Genomic DNA, 24,312 nt, shown 5'->3' with positions numbered 1-24,312 from the left:
CCAAGCTAGCCCATTTATGAATTAAATTGTTTAAACCCAACAAAATGTTACTTTCACTTAAATCCCAAAGAAAATTTTGTTTTCGGCCCAAATTTCTTTTTTTGTATTCTCGGAGCTGCCCTGCATAAAAGTTATAAAGTCAGAGTTAGGTTGTGTTTGTTTTTTCTTATAAGGTCTTCAAGGAGCCTATGTCTACGGGCGCGCAGACATAAGCTCTTGAAGACAGTTTGTTTTACATAAGCTTCTTCAAATGAGCTTATATAAGCTCATAAACATAAGCTTTAAAAGCTAAACCAAACACTAAGTTCAGCTTATTTTATAAAAAAAAAGCTAAAAAAGCTATAAGCTTTGTTAAAAAAGCTAGGCCAAACACCCCCATAATTATCTTGATGTGAAAATCAGTTATGAAGTTGTCTGCTGTCTATTTAAGCCAATATTCCAAGTGAACCATATGTTCGACCCCTGTATTAAATTGTAATATCTTCGGTTTTTTATGTTTGTAACTACGTGTAGAAAACTTTTTTATTATACTTGAGCAGCTCTTGATTAACAGTCTGAACATTTGAAATTTATCTCAATATCGCGTTTCTAAAACTTTTGCGTTTCGCTGCACACATTTTGTTCTTATGTCAAATGGAAAGATAGACGAAATTCACTAGTGTTTATTTTTATTGACCAAAACATGACACAAAAATAATCAAATTTTGAGTTAGCATATTTACCCCATTCATAGAACATACCGTGTCAGAATTTACCTGTTTAATCAAATGGGTTGTGTTCAGGCTGACCTATTTAACTCATTTAGTTAAACAGATCAACCCGAACATGACTGGTTTAGAGACAAAAATGATTTTAACCTTTTATTTTCAGAACCAACATCCAATCATCCAATGTATGTAACAAAACTAATCAAATAAAGAAAAATTAATGCAAATATGCAATATACCAATAAATAAGCAACTATTAAGGATTTCACAGTAACCTTTTAACAAAAAAATCTACCTAGCTTTGACCCAATTCAAATACAGTGGCAATAAAATCAACTATAACTTGTTTAAAACTCAAAACCCATTATAAAAAAAAAACACTAAAGATCATCATCCCCTCTTGCCAACAATCCAACTTCACTTCAGTTGCTAGTAGTAGCTTGACCCGAATGCCGAATATCAAACTGATCTACATACTCCAACGGGTTCACCGTCTCATTTCTAATCCTCTTAATTTTCGGGCTCAAAAGTCCCCTATGCCTGAACCCGTACAGCTTCAAAACCTGGTTATCAGCAAAATTAAACGCCCGTTCCATACTACTTAAACACCTCTGAACCGGGTAATCCCCGTAACTCCCACACGGTTTACACCCGACAAAATGCGTCACAAACGGCCATCTTTCATCACCCAAACCCGGATGATACTTCTCCATCATTTCCTCGTACCGGTCCACCAACCCGGCCCAATACCCGTGAAGAAAATAAGAATTCTCGATAAACACCTTCTTCATCCACTCGGGTTTCGTAATCAACAAATAAATTAAAGCCGATTGATCATCGGCTTCAAACGCAGGCCGCCCTTTCAAATTAGCCGTCAAAATCTTCCCGGCCTCTTCACGAACCGGGCCTTTCGGGCCCATTGGAGCCCAATCATCAAGCAAATCCAAAGACCACTGACAGTTTCTAAACAAGAAACTCCCGGTGTTCAAAGCGATCCACGACTTCTGCTCAAATAACAAATCCGGGTACCCGTGAATAATTAAGTTATGCTCCTTGTACTTGGACAACGGAAGCTCAAACACCATATCTGTAAACAATGCATCACTATCCATCCACCAAATCCACTCGACCTCTGGGTGCGACAACATCAACCTCCGAATCAACGGCAGTTTCGCCCAATAACCCGACAACTCCTTATCCAAATGAGCCATATTATACACAATTTCAATACCATGAATCCTACAGTAATCAATCTTATTCTTGATAGATTTCAACAAGTAATGATCACCTATAGCATTATCACAAGGGCTCGGTGGAGACCCGGTTACGAGCAAGATTCGAGCTTTACCGTTAACAATATTCGGAAAATCTTGATTCTGATTAAGCCAAAGACTCCTCTCCTCATCCCAATTTGAGATCTTTGCACCAAGGGTATAAGTGTCATTAAGATTTATAGTGGATTGATTCTGCAAATCTTCCGGGTCATCCGGATCTTTATCGGATCGGATCTCTGCCAGGATCCGGTTAGTCTCTTCAATCATTGCTTGGTTTTCAAGGTCATTATCAGAAGAGAGTGATCCAAAGCCAATAGTGCCACGTAGGACAAGAATTGTGACTAGCCCACAGAGGATTGTGATCTTGATGTTGTTTAGGGTTTTGTGGATCTGGCGGTTGCCGCCGCGAAGGAGTGACCGGTTGCTCCGGCTGCCGCCGTTGGCGGCGGTGGAAGTGGGTAGAGTGGCAGAGCCTCTCTTTTGAGCTCCTTCTTGACCCATAATAATATTAATAATAATATTTAATTATTGATTTCTGCAAAATACCCAATTCTTGAAATGGGTTTTAAAGATCTTGATGTGGGTGTTAAGATTATGGGTTAAAAATTGAATCTTGCATAATTAAGATGCAATTTCTTGTGATTCTTGAAGTGGGTTTTGGAGATCTTGATGTGGGTGTTAAGATTTTGGGTTAAAAAGTGAATCTTGCATAATTAAGATGTGGTTTTTTGAAATTCTTGATAAGGGTTTTGGAGATCTTGATGTGGGTAAGGAGATTATAATGTTAAAAATTGAATTTGAATATTGCAAAATCAAGATTCAAGAATTGGAAAATAATAATAATAATTTAGAACGTGGGTGAGAGTAGGATGATGTGTGAAATAAGGGCACCGACTGCTTATTATTGTATGTGCGTGAGTGCGTGTAAATGGAAACTACTGGGCGGTAAGACAATGAAGAGACTTTGAAGATTTTTGGGGAAATATTATATATATAAAAAAGTTGTAATAGAATGCAGGTTTATGGGAGTGGATAAAAGGTGTTGATGGGGTGGAATTGGAATGTTAAGCGCGTAAAAGGTTGATGCTTTGTAGCTTCTTGTTAAACCTTGCTGGTGTTTGATTATGGTTTAACAACCGCTGTCAGATTGAGATTGAGGGTGAACTACAATGTGATACGACAATTGTATATATGCATACAAAAGGTTTTAAATTATAGTAACATCTTAAGAAAAGAATGTTACTATTTTTATGCGTCTATTTGTAAATAGAAAAATATTAAACAAATTATTTATAAAAATAAAGGATTTTATACACCAATTTACTAGAAATCTTTTATATATATTAAAAATTTTAACACCCGTATTTGATTTAAAAATTTTTTAAATGTATTACAGTGATGTTCTACTATTTTTACGATACATATATTGTTGCTACAACAAAGATAAGACCAATGATAGTGAATGGACTGGTTAGGCTAACAAGCTTCAAGGGTTCAGGTTAACCTAACGCAGGTCGTGGTGTCCCTCTACGTTTGCAAAACGTAGAAGGAGGTTCATTAGTTAGTTGTTTGCTGTTATAGATCACCAAAGATCAAGAACCGTGATGTTTGGAATCGGTTTTAGGATGATGTTCTTGGTGAAGCTATGAAGTTATTGAAGTAAGAAAGAAATAAGCTAAGAGCATATTTCTCAAGGAAGAAGAGAAAATTAGGGAGATGCTGTTATCTGCCCAAATCTGTTGTTTTTTCTGTTTGTGACTAAGCATCTCTTATATTGGTGAAGAGATGTAAGCCTTTTAGTCCAGTTAACTAAACTAGTTAGCCTCTTGTTTGCATAGAGGGTTGACCTTTATGGGCGAGAAGGTTTGGATCGTTGGTCCATAGTTAAAATAATAATACTTTATCTGAGCATGTCCTTTGGTTAGAGGGGACAAGGATGTGAACAGTGATTTGACATCGTACTGTAGCACGTGGGTACTTGTTTACATAAGTTTGGGCGGGAAATGAAGCTTTTAACCTTTTAACCCTTTTAGCGTTAATGTGTTTCAGCCATTTTATTATTTCCTTGGGCTACCCCGTCGTCATATATTATTACAATGACAAATCTATATCATTACACATAATACAAATGATGCATTTAGATTACGCCAATAGCAAAAACACACAAAGAGATAGGATACATGTATCAAAATAATTGCGATGGTGCATCAAAATTACATTACTACTAAGCTTTACATTTTGATACACACTTGTAATGCATTTTGATATGTACATCATTACATGAGACAACAACATAAAAAATTATGTACACTGATGTTAAAAACAACACAAAAAAAAGAATAAATTTGCCGCTCTAATTATATAATAGTATTCTAAAATAGTGTGACATTAACGTTGTAAAATTTAGGTATATTTGCAAGACTTCGTTTTGGTAATAATTTTCTCGTATCGCTAACATTATAACTTATAAGGAAGTGTTGACATACACATAATTTTATAATTTTATTGACTCCTTTGATGGTAATCAATTAACGTTGTGCCAAACTTCAAATAATATGGCAAACAATGATAACCTCATAAAATATGAACGTACTTTGGAACAAATTAGTATACGAATAAAAATTCCTATTTAGCATTTTCGGTTCCTTTTGATCATTGTCACATAGGGATGAGCAAAATCGGGACCGGTACCGATTGGTACCGGTACCGAAATCGGTACCGATTTGGTACCGTCGGTACCGAATCGGTACCAAAGTTTTAAGTTTCGGGATCGGTACGGTACCGGTATTTCCCGATTTTTTTACCTCCGGTACCGGTATAATCCCGGTACCGAACCGAATATTTCGGTACCGGTACCGGTACCAAGAATTAGGGATTTTCGAGATCGAGACTGGTCGGTACCGGTCCGGTACCATGCTCATCCCTATTGTCACACACATAACTTATAAACTCTTGTTATTATAAGATTCAACCCATTTGAAAATTTTAACAAAATGGTCCCAAAACAAATGGTAGTATATGTAAAGTGGGGGACCTTCAAACAGTTCACATTTACATTTAGCTAGTTATTTGAATTTTAAAAATCATAATTTACAATCTATAGTTATTTGAATTTTAAAATATCATAATTCACAAACTATGAGTGTCTTACATAGGGATGGTAAGAAACCCAAACTTGGTAGAAAAACCAGAAATCCAACATAATTGGGATGGGTAATACCCGAACCATTAGAGTTTAGGACGTGTTTGAAATTAGTTTTAAAAATTTTCGTGTGGTTGGGATAGATTTGGAATTTGTAATATACTCAATTACCCGGTAACATTGACCCATTTACCCGATTATATATCCAATATACCGACATAACTTATATATATATAGATATGTGTGTGTAGTATATTCTAATTAATAATTATACTATCAATCAATAAAATCTACCTATACTAATCTTTTCACATGTTATTTAACTAGTTACATCCCACAAAAACATGAAAATGGGGGATTGTTGGGTTGGGAAAGATGGTAAATCAAAGATTTGTTGGGTTGCTTGGAGTCGAATTACTACCGCTAAAGAAGATGGGGGATTGGGATTATGCCCGTTAAAAGTCTCTAATTTTGCCCTTTTATCTAGGTGGTGGTGGAGGTACAAGGTGGAAGAAGGAAGTCTTTGGAGGAAATTGATAATGGTACTCCATAATACTCCTAGGACGTGGCCGGTACTCCCCTATAATAAAAAACTTAACGGAACATGGGTAACGATTGCAAAGATTCATAATTTTCTTGAATTCTCTCATGTGTCGTTAAATAAGTTAATCAAAGGTGAAGTGGGAAACGGGTTAAAAATTCGTTTTTGGTTGGACGCATGGTTGGATGATATCCTGCTAAAATATTTATTTCCTAATTTGTATAAATTGGAAGTGGAAAAAGGTTGTTTGGTGGTTGCTCGTTGTAAAAACCGAGATGGGGAGATTACTTTAAATTGGAATTGGAAAAGACAAATTTTTTATGGCACTATAGTGAACGAGTTAATGGAGTTGTTGGAAAAACTATATAGTTTTAGATTTAAAGGCGGCCAAGACAAGTGGGTATGGGGTGGTGATAACTCGGGATCGTTTTCAGTACCCTCGGTTAAAAAACTTCTTTATCAAGTTGACCCGCTTCATCAAAAGAGCATCTTAGAATGGAACTCTTGGGTTCCACTAAAAGTGAATGTTGTAGCGTGGCGCGCTCTCCTAAATCGGCTGCCTACGACAGACAATCTAATAAAGAGAAAAGTTCTCTCAGGACCGACTGTGTGTAATGGATGCTTTGTTTCAGGTGAGTCTGTCGACCATGTTTTGACTTCATGTTTTGTAGCTTCGGTGGTATGGCAAAGCATTTGCACATGGTGTAGAATCCCCCATATGAACGTGGTCTCGGTTCAAGATGTTTTTGATATACACAAGCATATTCAGGATATTGATCAGAAAAGGAAGTTGGTACATTCTATAGTTATGGTGGCTTGTTGGTGTATTTGGAGGGCTCGAAACAATTTTATATTCGATAATAAACCAATCAGGTTGAGAACATTCTTGGAGACATCAAAACGTTGAGTTTTTTTTTTTTTTTTTTTTTTTTTTTTTTTTTTTTGTGGATTAAAAATAGGGCTAGAAATTTGAATGTAGATTGGCCTAATTGGAAACTATGGGCGGTGTACATGTTTGTTGTTTTTCGGTCATCCCTTGCTAGCTACTCGATAGTAAGGGTTTTGGCCTGTTTTAATGGAAATTTGCAGTTCAAAAAAACAAATTTAACTAGTTACAAGTTGATGTTGATGTTGATGTTGTCGGTGGGAATCGAACTCATTATCTTGCTTTTAAAATGTTTGTGGCTTACCAACTCAACTATGATGAATTGATGTTAACCTTTTTTTTTCATAATTGGTATAGATTCGCAACCTTCAATTTTTATTTCTTTTAAAATACAAATATATTTACTGATCTATGTATTTTAGAAAATTATTAATATCTTATGAATCCACAAGGTATGTTATTATGTATATTATCACATTTAACTTTTTGTTGTATTTTTTTAACCACCCGTGTATCACACGAGCTCTATCATAATTCTATATGAAATGTAAACATGAATAACCGGATATGTTATCAGGTTTCTTTTTTCCTTTATACCCTGTTTAATTCATGGACCTTTCTATAATTTGTTTTGAACATCAAGTGTTAGATGGAATGCTTGATGTTTTTTGCTGTGTAGATTTTGTTATACGATAGTAATTTAATCTGCTACCGAACATGCACGTTTTTGAACATCATGTGATACATTTTTGAAGGTTGTATATTCACAACTGTTAACTAGTTGCAGACTTACAGCTCAACTTTATTTTGGTAGGTTATGTAACAAAATCCAATAGGAAACTCAAAACCCGAAACCCGATGGGTATCTCCAAAACCCAACGGGTAATTACCCAATAAATACCTAACGGGTTTGGGACGGGCTTTAATAATCGGATATGAGTTTGGGAATACCTAAGCCCGTCCCAAACCCGACCCATTGCCATCTCTAGTCTTGCAAGTTGTGAGTTGTGACCATAGCGAATTAATACAGTTTTTGGAACAGCAAGTAATTATAAAGAACACATAAGACTAGCCAGAAGCTAGACCAAATACAAGAAACATAAACACAAAAGCAATTAAACATATTGAAAATAAAAGGCATTATTACACCACATAGACCAATCTAAAGTTCTAGCTTTTGCTTGACCTTTGACCCAACCGGACATGGTGGCTTTGATCTACTCGACCACTTTAGCCGGATGTGTATTGACATCATTATAAAATCTTTGTTCAATCCATCCTAAGGCTCCTTATTCCTTTATAATCCTTGTTGACACTTTAGCTTAAATTATACACCATGGACATATTAACAAAACCATATAAATAGATGGAGTCTAGACTCAATAACCAACCTAAAAACAAACTTTTATTGAAAAAAGAGAGGTTAAAGTAAAATTGAACTTAAAACATTGAAAAAAGATGAATTTTTAACAAAATATCATACAAATACCAAAAGATAAGGTTATCTTAGATGAATCTAGTGTATAGGGTGAATGACGCAAATCTTGTAACCTTGAAACAGGACATTGCGTGGACATACCGAGTTTAAGGTTCGACCTAACAACAAATGTGTGTGTTCGTACATCCACACACAATATTATTACTTGCTTGGATGTATAAACTTACCAGTTACCAGTCAAGTTGAAGCTCCTTTCTTTTTTATCTTCTTATGCATCATCAACTTCTTACCTTTCTTTTTGGCAACAAATAACTTCTTACCCTTCTTCACATTTGCAACCGGCTTCAACTTTGCTCACTTTTTTTGTAAGGGTGTTTCCAAATCACTACCTTTAACTTTCAGTTTCCTCGTTGGCGTAAACACCTTAGTGATCAAAAGGTTTAACACATCACTTGAACACTTAAGTGTGAGACCCATTGCAGCAGCCTCATCCCAAAGCTCTTTACCCTTTTCAAAATCGCCATTTTTACATAGTTTCGGTATCAAAATATTATAAACCGTCTCATACCCACCTAACGAGCTTTTTTTCATCAATTCAAACAACTCAAGAGCGTAATTTACCCTTTCGACCACGCAAAGAATACCAATCAGATCATAGTAGAACTTACGTTCAGGGACTAAACCATCTTTAACCATCTCATCAACCATTTGCTTACCTTTACCAAATCTTCCAGTCAGATACAAAACTCGCGCCACAAGATAATAACTCACCCAATCAGGATCACACCCGGTTTCCTCATTGTGTTGAGAATGTGAACGGATTCTTTAACTCTTCTAGTTTTACCCAAATATGATAATAATATATTGTAACTTATAGTCGTTGGTGCGATTGAATGCGTTCGCATTTCGATCATTACATTTAATGCTTCTGGAACAAGCCCGGAAGGGTTCGACTTCAAGTTTTTCTTACAAATGCAGCTAAGAAACGTGTTGTAACAGAAACGATCTGGAACAATACCTGCACCTTTCATGTCTTTGAGAACGCGTCTTGATTCTTTGACGTTTTCTTGAACTGACCACCCGTGAAGTAGGTTTTTGTAAATAATAAGTTTCAGTTTTACATCCAAGATTTTATCTTTATGGTGATAAATGACTCCTTCGGCTCTTTTAACATGCCCTTTTGAGCATAGAGCTGAAACTATGGCGGTAACGCTTGTACTATCTTGTGGACAGTTAAACTTATCCAAGTTCTTGAATATCCCCAATGCTTCGTCTACTCTTCCTAGTTTGACCAATGGGTTAGCGACTGTACTAAACGTTGAGGATTCCATTGGCCGGTTTTGTTTACCAAGATTTGATATCAACATGTCTAATGCTATGAAATCCTTCTTCTCGGCAAATACTCGGATCACGTGATTATAATCTTTGTCTTCGAGTCCACCGTCTACATGTTTTTCTGACCATGAAAAGAATCTAAGCAGGCGTCTCGTGGGCGCTTCTTGCTTGCTGGAATCAAGCACTTGGGTGATGAGTGATGAACAGAAAGATATTTTGAGTTCGTTGAGACTTGCTTCTAAGCTATTGGGTGTTTTTCTGTCTCCAATCTTGAGTTCGTTAAGAACTGTTGGTTATTCTCAACAAACTCAAAATATCTTGCTGGAATCAAGCACTTGGGCTTCATGTCCTTAGAGAAAAACTGTGCATATACATGTTATCATGTGTTGGTTATTCTTTGAGGCATTTCGTCGAACAACTGGTGTGCAATCGGTAGATTCAAAAACATTATGCATAATGCATGTATCCTTGATCTATGCTCTTGTATTATTGAATTAAGCATAAAAACACCTGCAAGATTGAATCCCTCAGTTATTAAGAACTGTTACATTGGAGACAGAAAAATAAACGAAATTTGATTATTTCTTTCAGCACTGTGGTTAAATTATAAGCTTCTAGCGTGTCAAAAGTTGTGTTATATGGTTTTTTAAGATCTTTAGAAACTAAAATTTATTAAAAATATAGAATTGTTAAAATATAATTGAGTATTTGGTTAAAGCATTTAACTCGGTTTTTAGTATAAGTTTAAGATTGTGTTTCTGGTAACATGAATGATGAATCCTTTTTTTCTTTTAACGGTGAATTTCTGTCATCCGGAGAATTTAACTCTAAACTCTCATCCCTTTGCTTTCAAATACTCGTACATTAACTTGTCTGCGTAATTAATTTTTATATAATTTTTTAACTCCCACGAAACTTTGGACGTAGAGTCTTATGCGTCCTTGTAGGAAGACAAACCTAATGGTAGAGATGGCAATTTCCAATATGATACGAAAATATTCAGATTTTAGGATGATATAACCCTTCTATTAAATGGGTCAAGTTCGGGCTAACATGTTTCATTAAACAGGTCAACCGGTCAACGTGCTTGACACATTTAGATAAATAGGTTAAATGTATCGCGTTCGTGTTTAGGTTACATGATTTTAAGTGTGCTTAGGTCAGGGGTGATGCTTTTTACACAATTTTAATTTGAACATTTCAACCTGACAAGATTTACATCCCCGCGTTAGACTGGATTTTCATTTAGTCAAACTAAGGTTTTGTACAGATTTTTAATTAATCAGGCAATGCTTTGTGCAGATTTTTATTTAACCAGAGTAATGTTTTGTACATCAACCATATCAAATTCAAATCGTAAAATTCAAGCATTCAACAATATAGACTATTAGTATTCACCCATATCAAATTCAAATCCATATCCTAGGAGCTCATACTAAATGCTAGCCTAGATACAAATATTTTCTCGAATGCCTGGCTCATTTACAGGCCCGGCAACAACAATAATTATTTAAAACAAGCAAAAACTATAGCATATACGTTAGCCAATGACAAAATTTCGTACGTAAAGTCCGAGATGAAGTATCACCCCAAAATATTGGCAAAAAAATATACTTCCTTCAAGGCGCTAATGTCTCCATAATAGTAATCTGTCACGCTTTGCCTTCCAAAATTGCTCCGCGCGTCACAGAATAGATGTCATTTACACGAACAAACCACATTTCTGCAACTGTTGACTTAATAAGAGCTTAAAATCTGAAATTGAACGAGGGACGAGCTACAGTTGACTTTATAAGAGCTTAATGATCTTGAAGAACACAATCAGTAAACCGATCTCTCACGAGTCAACCTTATGTATATGAGAAACTAATTCCATTTCACCAGCATTCTTTAAATACTCAACTACATTTTTTACATAAGGAGCTTTAAGTCGTATACGTTTTTGAACCATTAACTTAGCAAGCTTTGAAGCCTCCAACAACCGCCTTTCAACGCAAAGCCCGTCCATCATAATAGAATAAATCTCTGAATCAATAGAGGTAGCAAACCCTAACTTCTCAATTTCATCACACAACACAAACGCATCAAGCACTCGTTTTTCCATCAAACACAACCGCTTTAACATCTCACTACACGCCACACTATCCGGCTTCAAATCACTAACCAACATCCTTCTAAACACCTTTTCACCCTCTTCAAACTTATTAACCCTAAATAACGTCACCACAAGCGAACTATAACATTCACCTTTTGAAACACTCCCGTTAGCAACCACTCTATCAATGACTTTATAAACTTCCTCCACTTTATCCTCTTCACAAAAACCGTTAATTAAAGTACTAACCGTAACCCTATTCGGTGCACAACCGCACGCCTCCATCCGGTCCAAAATAGTCAACGCCTCCATCGACCGACGCTTCTCACAAAAATGGCGTATCACAGTCGTGTACGTGACAACAGTCGGTGCACAAACTCCACCTTCGTTTTCCATTTCCTGCAACAAGTCCAAACCTTTTTCCAAATTTCCAACTTTACACATACCATCAAGAAGAACCGAATACGCAACAACGTTCGGCGAACAACCTTTTTCAGTTTTAACCTTAAACAACCTACTAGCATCTTCTATCCTACTCGAATCACAAAACCCTTTAACCATCGAAACAAACGTCACCATATCAGGATAAATATCAACCAAACTCATCTCCTCCATTAACCTCGATGCGTCATCCATCCGACCCGTTTCACAAAACAACCTGATAACACTATTGTAAGCAACAGTATCGGGCCGACAGTTAAACTCATTCATTCTATTCAACACCCATAACGCCTCGTCCGCAAGCCTAGCTTCCTTACACAAATTCAAAACTACTTTAAAACTTTTAACACTCACTACAATATTATCATTACCATAAGCCTTAATAATATCCTTAACCACATTTGGGTTGTGTCTAATTCTAAACAGCTTACAAGCAGTGCTGTACATGTATGAGCTGTGCTTGTAATCGCGTTGGATACCGGCCCATACGAAGAATCGAAGACCGGGTATATGAGACTGATTGGTGAAACTGCATTTTTTCATTACTTCCTTTACACATGATGGGTCTAATTTAGACCCGATTTGGGTTAGGGTTTTTTCGATGTTTGGGTCGTTATTTTGCAAATGGGTCCAGTATTTATCAATTGGGGTTGTGAGTGAAATTGTCGTGAATAATTTGGGGTTTTGGTGTCGGATTGAAGATGAGATGAATCGAGAGATGAAAGACATTGAATTAAGGTAATGGGTTTTTAATAACCTAATTAAAAGTTGAATAAATAAGGGGGTTTTGAGATGTATGTGTGAGATTGACGGCCGCCGGGTGAAAGCTTGACGGCGACAGATAGTTACCGACGGCTAATCTGCTCCGATCAGGGAACAGAGGCGTCAGACAAATGATGAGTTCAGTGTTTTATTATGCAGAAGAAGAAAAACTCGAACCGGCTGGGGAAAACCGGGTCCGCGAGCTAACAAGGCTTTGGGAGACTTACGAACCAGGTATTTTCAGGAACCAAAACCGGTTGCAGGTATGGTCAACATTCAACAAAGGCCAAAACCGGGTCGGGTAGAAATCGATTCCAGGTATAGTCAGGTATTTGACCGGGTTTCGGGTAGGGTCGGGTCAAGTTTTGACGGGGTATTTCCGGTTCGGTTCCGGTTCCGAGGAGAAATCCTATATTTGGCCGTTCCCGTGGGTCAGGTACGAGTACAAACCGGTTTCGGGTCGGGTTCAGAATTGGGTATTTTGTGTCAGCTATTCTGATGAATGTTAAGGGTTTAAGCAAAAAACCGAACCGTTAACCTAAATGATTAACCGAAATTAACCATCATTGAAGAAAACTGACGGTTATGGTTATAGTTAATTGGTAATCATAACTGACTTTGCACAATTGCACACTAAACACTGGTGTGATGCATTTTATTCAATTTATGACAGTATCACAAGTTGTAGAATCACGTTAGTAACACAATTGTACAATTTTTTGTAATGTACTCGATCAACAGGGGCATAGCTTCTTGGGGACCGGGGTGACTCCGGTCACTGTCGTTTTTCGGTTAATAGGGTAAATTTTGAGATTTTTTCCGAAAATTTTTATAGGTTTTAAGCGCGGTAACCCCCAATGTATTTTTCCAAAAAATTGTCGGTCACCACTGATATTTTTTATATATAATACCCCATCGTTGGATTTTTTTTATAAAACCTCACAGTTTTTATAAACAAAAGTTACAAAATAGTAGTCAAATAGTAAAAGCTTTGTTTTTATAAAACTTAAAATTGAAGGAGACTATTTTGATCAAACCCGAACCGAACCGAATCGCTGACACGAATCCTAATCGTCGACCGGAAATTTTCGGGTCCGTGACCACCCTGTGACTAAACCTAAGCTTCGACACTGTCGATAAACAACTATATCCTTTAGATCTTACACCTAGCTAGGCTATTGGTAAGGTATGAACATGATAGATTTAGACAAACTATAATTCTATTCTAGGAGATAGAGATAAAGAGGTTGTTGCCTCCAAAAATAACATAATGTACATGATATGCAAACAAACTGGACATCCATGTTCAAGACACTAATATGTTTAAACTTGATAAGTTATAAATAGATGCCATGACGATAAGTATGTCATGTACTCATGTCTATAAATACGGAGTTTAAGAACACTAAATGTATATAAAGTACGTACTTGGCACACAATGCATTGCAGCAATAGCCGTTAGAACTAATATATCAAATACTTAAACTTAATAAGCAATCTAATGTTAACTCCTTTGGAAAAGAGAAAATAAAAAGCACTTTACTCAGTAGTCACTAAACAATCAAAACAATATGGCAGGATCCAAGTTATCATGTATCATGTATATTATCCAAACTTTCAACAATTGGCACACACATTTGCATGATATGGGTTGAATGAACAAAATCATATAATTTGATCAATCTATGAAATAGATCGGTTTTATTCATTTTAATTGGCGCATCTCTATATCACTTTAGGAGTCGATAGAGTGAATTAGCATCATCTACATATTAGTTATCTTTCTTGATAAAGTTGGTTGCTTAGGATCAAATTCAATGATCGCTTTTGAACATTTATTAGGTGTAAAAGATAAACCATTTGTGTTGATTGTTTTCATAAAATCTCAAGATACACCGCTATGGTAGCGTCGTCATAGGGTGGCGGCTCTAATTTATAGTTAATTAAACAAGGGTATTGAAGAGGTATGTACCCGCCTCAACACCAAGCAAGGCGGGTCAACCCACAAGATAAAGACATTATGAAGGCACAAAGCCAAAACCCAGGCGCATCGCGCATACAAAACATGCTCAGGCATCATATGCTCGCGCATCACATATGCGCGCGGCGCATATCGCATGCTCTTGCACATCACATATGCTCGCGCGTCACATATGCGCGTGGCGCACCAGCGCGCGGCGCATATCACACGCTCGTGCATATCACACCTGCGCATGAAATATCTGCGCGTGAGAATAAAAAGAAGACTTCGCGCATTCTCAGGATGGGCGCATATCACACGTGAACATAATCAACCTCGTCCTTATCCAAATCAGGATCAGGGCAACCTTGATTGTGCACGTCAGACACTCTTCTAGAAGGCATCTTTTTAAGGAGTAAGAATATGCTGATGTTGACAGCTGCCAAATGAAAGGTCGACAACTCAGCATGACACATGTGCTACCACATGATTTCAACCAACGAGAAAGCGCCAGGTGTCCCAGAGGACACGTGGCGCAGTGCGATTGGAGGAGGCCAACGAGGCTGAGCCCAGCCAGTGGAAACCCTAGCACTATAAATACAGCATCAACTCCACTTTGATGACACATTCATTCACACTCAATCATTGACAGTTACAAGCAGTGATATCACATTCAATCATATTGAATTGTATTCACTCACAGTCAGTTACAGAAAACACACAGTCACATAATCAAGAGTATTCAGCGATTCAGCAAGACTCTTGAGATTTCACTGACTCACATTTTATTATCTTCTCCACAAAGATACTGATTCTCACGCCGGAGGGTTACCCCAAAGAGGACCCCTCTGTCCCTTTCTGAGGGGTAAGTAACGGCGCTGTTCATTTTGTAGGTGGAAGAACACGGATTCAAAGGAACCATCGGTGAAACAGTTTAATCATACCCGAGGAAAGCAGATCTGCTACCAGTGAGAAGATCCACGTTTCTTCATTGGCGCCATCCACTGTTACAAACGGCAATCAGATCTCATCCAGATCTACGAAAAAAAAAAAAATCAATCACCATGGTTTCTGGAGTTCGTAACGTTGATCAAGCTCTGGAGGATATTGAACGTGAGGGTGTTAACGACGGACAGCAGGTTCTGAGGGTTCCGCGTGATTCTACGCGTACCACCAGCAACCGTCCCTTCGTCACAACCCCTCACGGCCAGACTGAAACTCCTCCAGACGATCACACGTTACAAAATATGGCCGGCGCGAAGCTGAAAGGACCAATGGGTCCAGAAGATGAAGCAAATGATCCGAATGAATGGCTCATAAACGAGCAGCGGCGTCTGATTGAAAAGTACAACGACATGGTCAAGCAGAAGAAGCTAGCCGACCAAGCACAAAGGCAGGCTTTTGATAAGCAGACTACAAAGAGGCCGCGCGCGCCGGAAGAGGGACATTCTGTTCACACTGCACACACTGAGTTCAGTGATGAAGAAGTGCATAGCATGAGGAAGACACGGGATACTCATGCAGGAGGCTCACAGCTTCGCGCGCCTGTGAACATGCCGCCTGGAGCCAGAGCAGATCTGGATCTGCACATGCCGTACAGCCCACCGATCAGAGGGCAAGTGGACGTAACCACGCCCTATAGACCAGCCATCCTGGTAAAACACTCAAAGTTTACTGCGCGCATCGCGCAGGCTCCCATCCAGCACAAGACAAAGATGCCAAGTGGTCTGGGCAAATATGATGGCACAACAGATCCAGATGACTTTTTGCAAGGTTTCTATAACACGGGAAACCTAGAGAGCTGGACGATGCCAACATGGTGTCATATGTTTGCTCGCTGCCTCACGGGCGCAGCGCGGGTATGGTTCGAGAGCTTGCCGACAGGGCAAATTGATGGGTTCGAGGAACTATTAGAAAAGTTCCAAGCCCACTTCGTACAGCAGCGCAGGCACACGCGCGATCCTGATGACATCATGCACTGCATACGCAGGAATGATGAAACGATTGAAGATTACATCACTCGTTTCAATCAGGAATCCCTGGCAATCGGGGGCATAACTGAGCAGCTCCTGCGCGTGGCCTTTATACAAGGCGCGCGCAGTGACCAACTCCGCCGGGCTCTTGTAAGCAAAGATGGTATGCCCACCACGTGGGCCAAGTTAATGGAGGCATCGCGAGTTTTCGCGAGAAATGAGAAACAGATTGCCCAAGATAGGGCAAGAGAAAGAGCGCATCAGGCAGAATCACCGCGCAGCAAAGATAAGAGGGCCAAACAGAACTCTGTATGGTCCAGGTTGCAGCCAACAAGTTTTTCTTCCGCGGAAAAACAAGCGCAACAAACCTCACCACAGCCCCAAAAAGAAGTTCGTAATCGCGGGGAGGGTGACAAGAGGGAGGGCGGCAGAGATCCTAGCAGACCTTTGCCAAGAATATGGACGCCCCTTACTAAAACACCTTCACAGGTGTTAAGTACTGAGAATGTCCAATTCAAGCCCCCCAAACAACTACACTACAAGGGACCGCAAAACAGTGGCAAATATTGTGAATTTCACAGGTCCCCGGGCCACAACACCGACGCATGCCATCATTTAAAGGATGCGATCGAGAAGGATGTAAAGTCGGGCAGGCTGGCTCACTTGGTCAAAAACCAAAGAATAGAAGATGAGCAACCGGAGGGAGCCTCTGCCAGCAAGAAGTACAAAAGAATCTGTGTGGCTGAGGGGGGACGACAAGGGCAGACGTCAAGAAAGAGAAGCGCGCAAATCCACGGAGATTGGCGCGAGCAGCAAGTCATCTTCCCAAGAATCAGGGGAGGCCCTTCAATAAGCAGTCCTCTCGTCATTACCACACACATTGCTCATTACGAAGTGTCAAAGGTCCTGGTGGACACTGGAAGTGAATCTGACATTATGTATGAGCAGTGTTTCAGAAAGTTAGACCCGGCAGACCAAGCGCGGCTCGAAATTGTGAACGCACCAATCTGTGGTGTCTCAAATGAAATCATACATCCCCTAGGCCAGATTCAGTTTGAACTAACTATGGGGGATGATGAGCACAAGCGAGCCGAAGTTGTCAACTTCTTGGTCTTGCCCACCACGTCATGCCACAATATGATCCTGGGTAGGGGAACGATTGCCCAATTTAATGCTGTACCGTCGCCAGCGCACGGCGCATTGGGGATCCCTACACCAACAGGCGTAGCATTTGTTTACCGCGATCATTTGTGCGCAGTGACAAGCACGCCGCGGGAAGGGAGAATGAAACTTACAATGGCTGACAATGCGCCAGAGAAGTGGATTTTAAACCCAAAATTCCCAGATCAAACGATCACAATTGGCGCTACCATTTCAGACGAAACGAGATTGAGAATGAAAAAGTTGCTTACAAAATACACGTCGGTTTTCGCGTGGCAACACTCCGATATGACGGGGGTCCCGCGAGACTTGGCGCAACATTCTCTTAACACGTTTAAGTCGGTGGAGCCAATTGCACAGAAAAAGAGAATCATGGGGGATGAAAAGGCGAAGGCCATGAATGAGCAAGTGGAGGACCTGTTGCGCGCAAACATCATCCGCCCAATTCGATACCAGACATGGGTAGCCAATCCTGTGATGGTAAAGAAAAGCAACGGGTCATGGAGAATGTGTATTGACTTCAAGGACCTCAACAAAGCATGTCCGAAAGATTGTTACCCCCTCCCAAACATCGACGCAAAGGTGGACTCCGTGGCGCCATTCAAGCTCAAATGTTTCCTGGATGCCTACAAAGGCTATCACCAGATTCAAATGGCACCACAGGATGAAGACAAGACGGCCTTCAGAACCGACAAGGGTGTTTTTTGTTATACAAAAATGCCCTTTGGTTTAAAAAATGCGGGCGCAACCTATCAGAGACTTATGGATTCGGTTTTCAGTGAACAAATCGGAAGAAATCTAGAAGTCTACGTCGATGATTTGGTGATCAAGAGCAGGGAGGAGAGACAAATGCTCAAAGACATCGAGGAAACCCTTCAGCGCCTAACGGAGGTTAACATGAAGCTCAACCCGAGCAAATGTACTTTCGGCGCAGAAGAGGGGAAATTTCTTGGTGTAATGGTCACTAAGGATGGTTTCAAGGTGAACCCTGAAAAGGTGGAAGCCATCCTTGACATGCCTTCACCATCCACCATGAAAGAGGTTCAGAAGCTGAATGGTAGATTGGTGTCAATCAACAGGTTCCTAGCGAACCACGCCAGCAAATCTACTCCATTCGTTAACACCTTGAGGAACTGTTTGAAGAAGAGCCAATTCAAGTGGACGCCTGAGGCTGAGCAAGCTTTCACTGAGATAAAAGAATGTCTCATTAAATTGCCAGCGCTCACAGCTCCACTTCCTGGCGAGACCCTTACATTGTACCTGTCAGCTGGAGACCGCGCGATCGGCGCAGTATTATTGGTGGATCGCAAGGGGATACAAACGCCGATATACTATGTGAGTCGGGTGCTCACAGACCCTGAGACGCGCTATTCCATAATGGAAAAGTTAGTTTTGTCACTAACACACGCGTCGCGCAAGCTCCATAGATACTTCAATGGTCATCCTATTGAAGTTCTGACTGGTTACAACATCCAGCAAGTTTTGCGACGCCCCGCGCTCTCCGGAAGGCTGAAAAAGTGGGCGCTGGAATTAGGTGAACACACGATCACTTATAAGCCCCGTCCAGCGATAAAGGGTCAAGTTTTGGCGGATTTCATCACGGAAATCCCAGACGGAAAGATTGAAGAAGCTCAGCGCGAGGTAGATCCTCCGCGAGCAAATGATGAAGAAGATGTTTGGAGGCTATTCACTGATGGAGCCTCCAACAGCGAAGGGTCCGGCGCAGGCCTCAAACTGATGGACCCTGATAATCGTGAATATACTTATGCTATCAGGTTGGACTTCAAGAGTACCAACAATGAGGCTGAGTATGAAGCCCTGCTGGCTGGTCTGCGCATCGCGCGCAAGTTTGGGGTTAAAAGACTAGAGGCGCATGTTGATTCTTACTTGGTAGCTGCTCAGGTCAACGGCCTATATGACGCCAAGGAGAACACAATGCCTCTGTATCTAGAGCAGGCAAAAAAGCTCGTTGAGCAGTTTGACTTCTTCAGAATAATACACATCTCGCGCAGCGAAAACAAGTCCGCTGACGCGTTGAGTAAAATGGCATCAACTAATTTTGATCACTTTGGCAAAGATGTCAGGGTGGAGGTAATGAGCAGCCCGTCAGTGCAAATGCAATCGGTCCTTGTAATTCATACAACCCCTTCATCCTGGATAACTCCAATAACAGAATTCCTGATGAAGGGGAAGTTACCGGACGATCGCGCACAGGCGAGAAAGATAAGACACAAGGCACAGAACTATGAATTACTTGATGGTACATTATATCGGCGCTCTTATCTTGGACCGCTCATGAAGTGCCTGGATGCTGAAGAAGCAACCTATGTGATTAGGGAGATTCATGAAGGAATCTGTGGAATTCACGCTGGCCCGCGCATGGTGGTTGCCAAGGCGATGAGCTCAGGCTACTATTGGCCAGGCATGTACTTGGATGCGCTAAAAGAAATCCAAAAATGCAAGGCATGTCAGAGCTACGCGCCAAACACCATGCGTCCAAAGAACAACTTGATTCCAGTCACCTCCGCATGGCCTTTCCACAAATGGGCCATTGATATTGTAGGGCCCCTGCCGCAAGCGCAAGGGCGAGTGAAATTTTTGGTAGTGGCGATAGACTATTTCACAAAATGGGTTGAGGCCAAGCCACTAGCAAAAATCACAGCTGAGGCGATGAAGCAATTTATCTGGAGCCACATCATTTGCCGTTTTGGCCTTCCCATGGAAATTGTGAGCGACAATGGCAAACAATTCACTGACAGGAAGATATCAAGCTGGCTCAGAGAATTGCACATCAACCAAATCTTCACATCCGTCTACCACCCTCAGGGGAATGGTCAAGTGGAGCGCGCGAATCAAAGTTTGCTAAATGGGCTGAAGAAAAGGTTGGAGGGAGAATCCCATTCTTGGGTCGAAGAGTTACCTAATGTCCTGTGGGCGCACAGGACATTAAGCAAAACTAGCAATGGCGAATCCCCGTTCAGCCTAACCTATGGGACAGAGGCTATGATCCCAGCAGAAATTGGATGCCCATCCCATAGGGTACTCATGATGAGCAAAACTGATAACGAGCGCGAAAGAAGATTGGACCTTAACTTGCTTGAAGGGCGCAGAGAAGCGGCTATCATTAATGAAGCCAGATACAAGAAAAAGCTGGAAAAATATTATAATCAGCGCGTTAAAGAATGCCACTTCAAGAAAAATGATTTTGTCCTTCGAAACAATGAAGCTAGTCGCGCAATACCCCCAGGAAAAATGTCCCCCAATTGGGAGGGACCTTATCAAATTTCAGAAGATTTGGGGAAAGGCTCGTACGCTTTAAAAGATTTGAATGGAAAAAAGATACCGCGCTCGTGGAACGCGGCACAACTTAGAAAATGCTTCATGTAAAAGTTCAAATTTGTAATCAAGGCTTTTAAGCCATCATGAATGATGATTCGCGCTATCTTTCAATATTTGTCGCGCTATCTTTCAATATTTGTTCTATTACCTTTGCATACATGTTTCACACTTCCTTTATTAAGTTGGAACAATATGACAACACTATATTGACTTCAAAACAAAATAAAGCGAAGTAAAACATACATGCGCGAGCCTTAGCTCAAACGCGTTAACGAGTCTTAACTCTAAAACGTCAGGGCCTTAGCCCAAACTTACGAGCCTTAGCTCAAACACGTTAATGAGTCTTAACTCTAAAAACGTCAGGGCCTTAGCCCAAAACAAAGAGCCTTAGCTCAAAACATTCACAAACATCCATCTTACATCCCGCGCAGCCTGATCATAAAAATCCTTAAACACAACTAAGGCAAAGTACATGCCATATCATGTTAAGGTCTCAGGTCGAGGCCGCGCGCGGAATCATAGTGGATATCTGAGTAACACAAGCTGACATGTAATGGCTAAACTCATACTTCCATACCGCGCGACAACGACGCGCGAAAAAGAAAATAACGAAAAGTTAGCGCGCATGTCAGCATGAGCAAGATACTGCGAGAACCACAAACAAAATAGAACAGAGGTTAAGTGAATAATTTCCATACAACCTTGTTCTTATTTTAACGTGCAAGCATATCTTATATCTATACAACCAAACATGAAGAGATGAATGGAAATGCGCAAGATATGAAAACGAGAGAACAAGTTTCATTCCATTGGATCGAAATTTACAAGTATGATGAGTTACAAATTACAAGTATAAAAAATAAATATACAAAATTTGATGAAGGGCTTCTCAAGTCTCCACGTCGACGTCAGCCGCTTCATCACCCTCATCATCTCCCGCAGCATCTGGCGCGGTCTGCTCCTCATCCCCGAACTGACCATAGTCAAGTTCTTCCTCCTCATTGGAGTCTTCGATCACAACGGTGTCACAAGCAGATTCTTTCGCCGCGCCAGAACCGCTGGCAGGGGCAACATCCCCCGCGCCACCATCATCGCCACCAGCCCTCTCGCAATCATCAAGCAACTTCTTTAGCGCGCCGAGGTCGGGCTGGTCAGCAAGCGCAGCTATCTGTAAATCATTAGAAAAGTAATGAGTACAAAACACTTAGAAAAGTTAGTCAAGAAAAACTCATTATGATCAAGGTACCTCCATAAGGATGGGGATGGGAGTATTCATATACTTTTCCCCCACCGCGGCCATGTCCGCGCAGGCCGCATCGCTCTTGTAAGGGTACTCGGATGGGTTCTTCCTCAACATGCCATATTCATACCCATCCGTAAACCCTTCAGCTCGGCCCACCAAACGCGCGGCGGCATTGCAGTCCATCACAAGGGCTTGAAACTCGGCGGAATATTTCATCGCCAAAGCGCAGCGAGCCATGCCCTGTGACACCAGCCATTGGCGATCCTGCGCGAGGCCAGCAACAGACGTCTCGAGGGCAGGAACCTGAGAGTTTAATAACTCAACAGTTTCCTTAGTCTTTTTTAGTTCCTCCTTATCAGACGCTGCTGCCGCCAAAATTTTTTCTTTCTCCGCCTGCGCAGCACCAAGTGCTTCCTGGCTAGACGCCGCCGTCGCTAAGGCCTCATCTTTATCGGCCTGCGCGGCCGCCAAATCCATTTTCAGGCGCGCAACCTCGCTCTCCAGTGATGATTTCTCAGTGATACTCTGGACGATAGCTTGGTCACGCGCCTCGGCCTGCTGTTCCAAGACACGCACTCTGCGCGCGTACTTGGCAACTTCGGCCTCCGCTAACTGCTGCTTCTCCCGCGCAGCTTGGAGCTCATGCCCGCGCTTGATGTATGCGGTGTTGGCACTTGCTCTGTTTTCACTGAGCTCCGCCTGGAGTTTCTCAGCTCGCGCGCGAGCATCAGACAGGTTCCAGGCGGCCACCTTAGCCTCTCGCTGGGCTTCCACAAGAGCGTCGCGTACTTTAACATAATCACGACGAAGCTCTTGGGAAGCAGCGAAGAAAGCCGACCCAGCGAAAACATGGTCGTTCAGCAAGTCCGCGCGGGTGCGCTCCTCCTGATACCTCCTTTCAGTAGGAGGCACGGCATGAGCCCAAAAGTCCTCGCATACGCCCATGGATTGAAAGGAACTCTCTTCATTAATATTCCATCTCGGGCGGTAAACGGGGACACCTTCCTGCAAAACACAAGAAAAGTTCTAAGTCATAAAACATACTTATATGGAGATACGCGCAGCGGACCAACAAATCAATACATACCTGCGGGGATGAAGCAGGAAAGTCAGCGCCAGCCCCACCAGAGGTCTGCGCTGCGAACACTTGCGGCATCGCAGGGCTGGCGCGGTCTCCCAAGGAGTCTTCAACTTGAACCCCCTCGTCCTCCTCGTCTTCTTCAACAGGCCTCTTCTCCTGCGACCTGGAAGGCTCCAAACCAGCCTCGCGGGGAGGGCTGCGTGCAGGAGGAGGCGAGGGAGGTCTCGACGCCGCCAGTTCGGCGCGCAATACGGTTTCCTGCTCCTTGGTAATCCCAATAAGGGGAGATTCAGCACTAGCAGGAGCGGGACCAGAACCAGCGGCGCCGGAAGTGCCGCCAGGAGTATCACCAGCAACTGTTGCGCCAGCTACAACTCCTATGAACAAATAAACAAGGAAAAATTGTTTATGACTGACTCCAAAGGAAAAAATTTAGAAGACATATGTGCAAAACTTACCTTGGCGCAATTCTGTTCGCGCATCGAACATCGCCATAAAATCCATTCTACCCTTTTCAGAGGGTAGAACAGGGGACTTCGATGGAGTCCCCGGCGCAGCCGTGGCACCTTGTGGCGCCTGCGGCTGATCTGTTACCGTCGCTGCCTCTGCAAACATTTAAAGGAGCAAAGGTTTAATAACAATTCAGCCAGATGAAGATAAATAAAGTATACCTGTTGCAGGCGCGGCACTGCTTCTCTCTTCAGCCGCGCGGAAGGAGGAGGCGACGCCACCATACCTCAAGTGGACAGGAGGTCTGCCCACTCTCACAGGCAGAGAAGCTAAAGAAACCTTTGTGGTAAACACCTGGGTTTCCTTAGGTCCCTTCGTTTGAGCATGGGGATGAGCGACAGGGGTGTCCTCTTTCTTCTGTTTCTTACTGGCCCCTGCGCCAGATTTCCCCTTAGCTTTGCGCTTTAGTAGAGGCGCCTCCTCT

General features: G+C 41.4%; 3 pseudogenes; all 3 read right to left on the bottom strand.

Moving 5' to 3' along the window:
- Positions 1-929: 929 nt before the first annotated feature.
- Positions 930-2,956, bottom strand: LOC143559125 (putative xyloglucan 6-xylosyltransferase 5 pseudogene; annotated as a pseudogene).
- A 5,043-nt stretch (positions 2,957-7,999) lies between these two features.
- On the bottom strand, positions 8,000-9,778 carry LOC143559111 (pentatricopeptide repeat-containing protein At5g61370, mitochondrial pseudogene; annotated as a pseudogene).
- A 1,178-nt stretch (positions 9,779-10,956) lies between these two features.
- Positions 10,957-12,657, bottom strand: LOC143559104 (pentatricopeptide repeat-containing protein At5g47360 pseudogene; annotated as a pseudogene).
- Between the last annotated feature and the right edge of the window lie 11,655 nt (positions 12,658-24,312).

Source organism: Bidens hawaiensis, unplaced genomic scaffold (genome assembly GCF_021521415.1).
Source record: "Bidens hawaiensis isolate Kalapana, Puna unplaced genomic scaffold, B.hawaiensis_p1.1 tig00019700_1, whole genome shotgun sequence".
In the NCBI taxonomy this organism is placed as follows: Eukaryota; Viridiplantae; Streptophyta; class Magnoliopsida; order Asterales; family Asteraceae; genus Bidens; species Bidens hawaiensis.
This window is presented reverse-complemented; position numbering and strand designations above follow the sequence as displayed.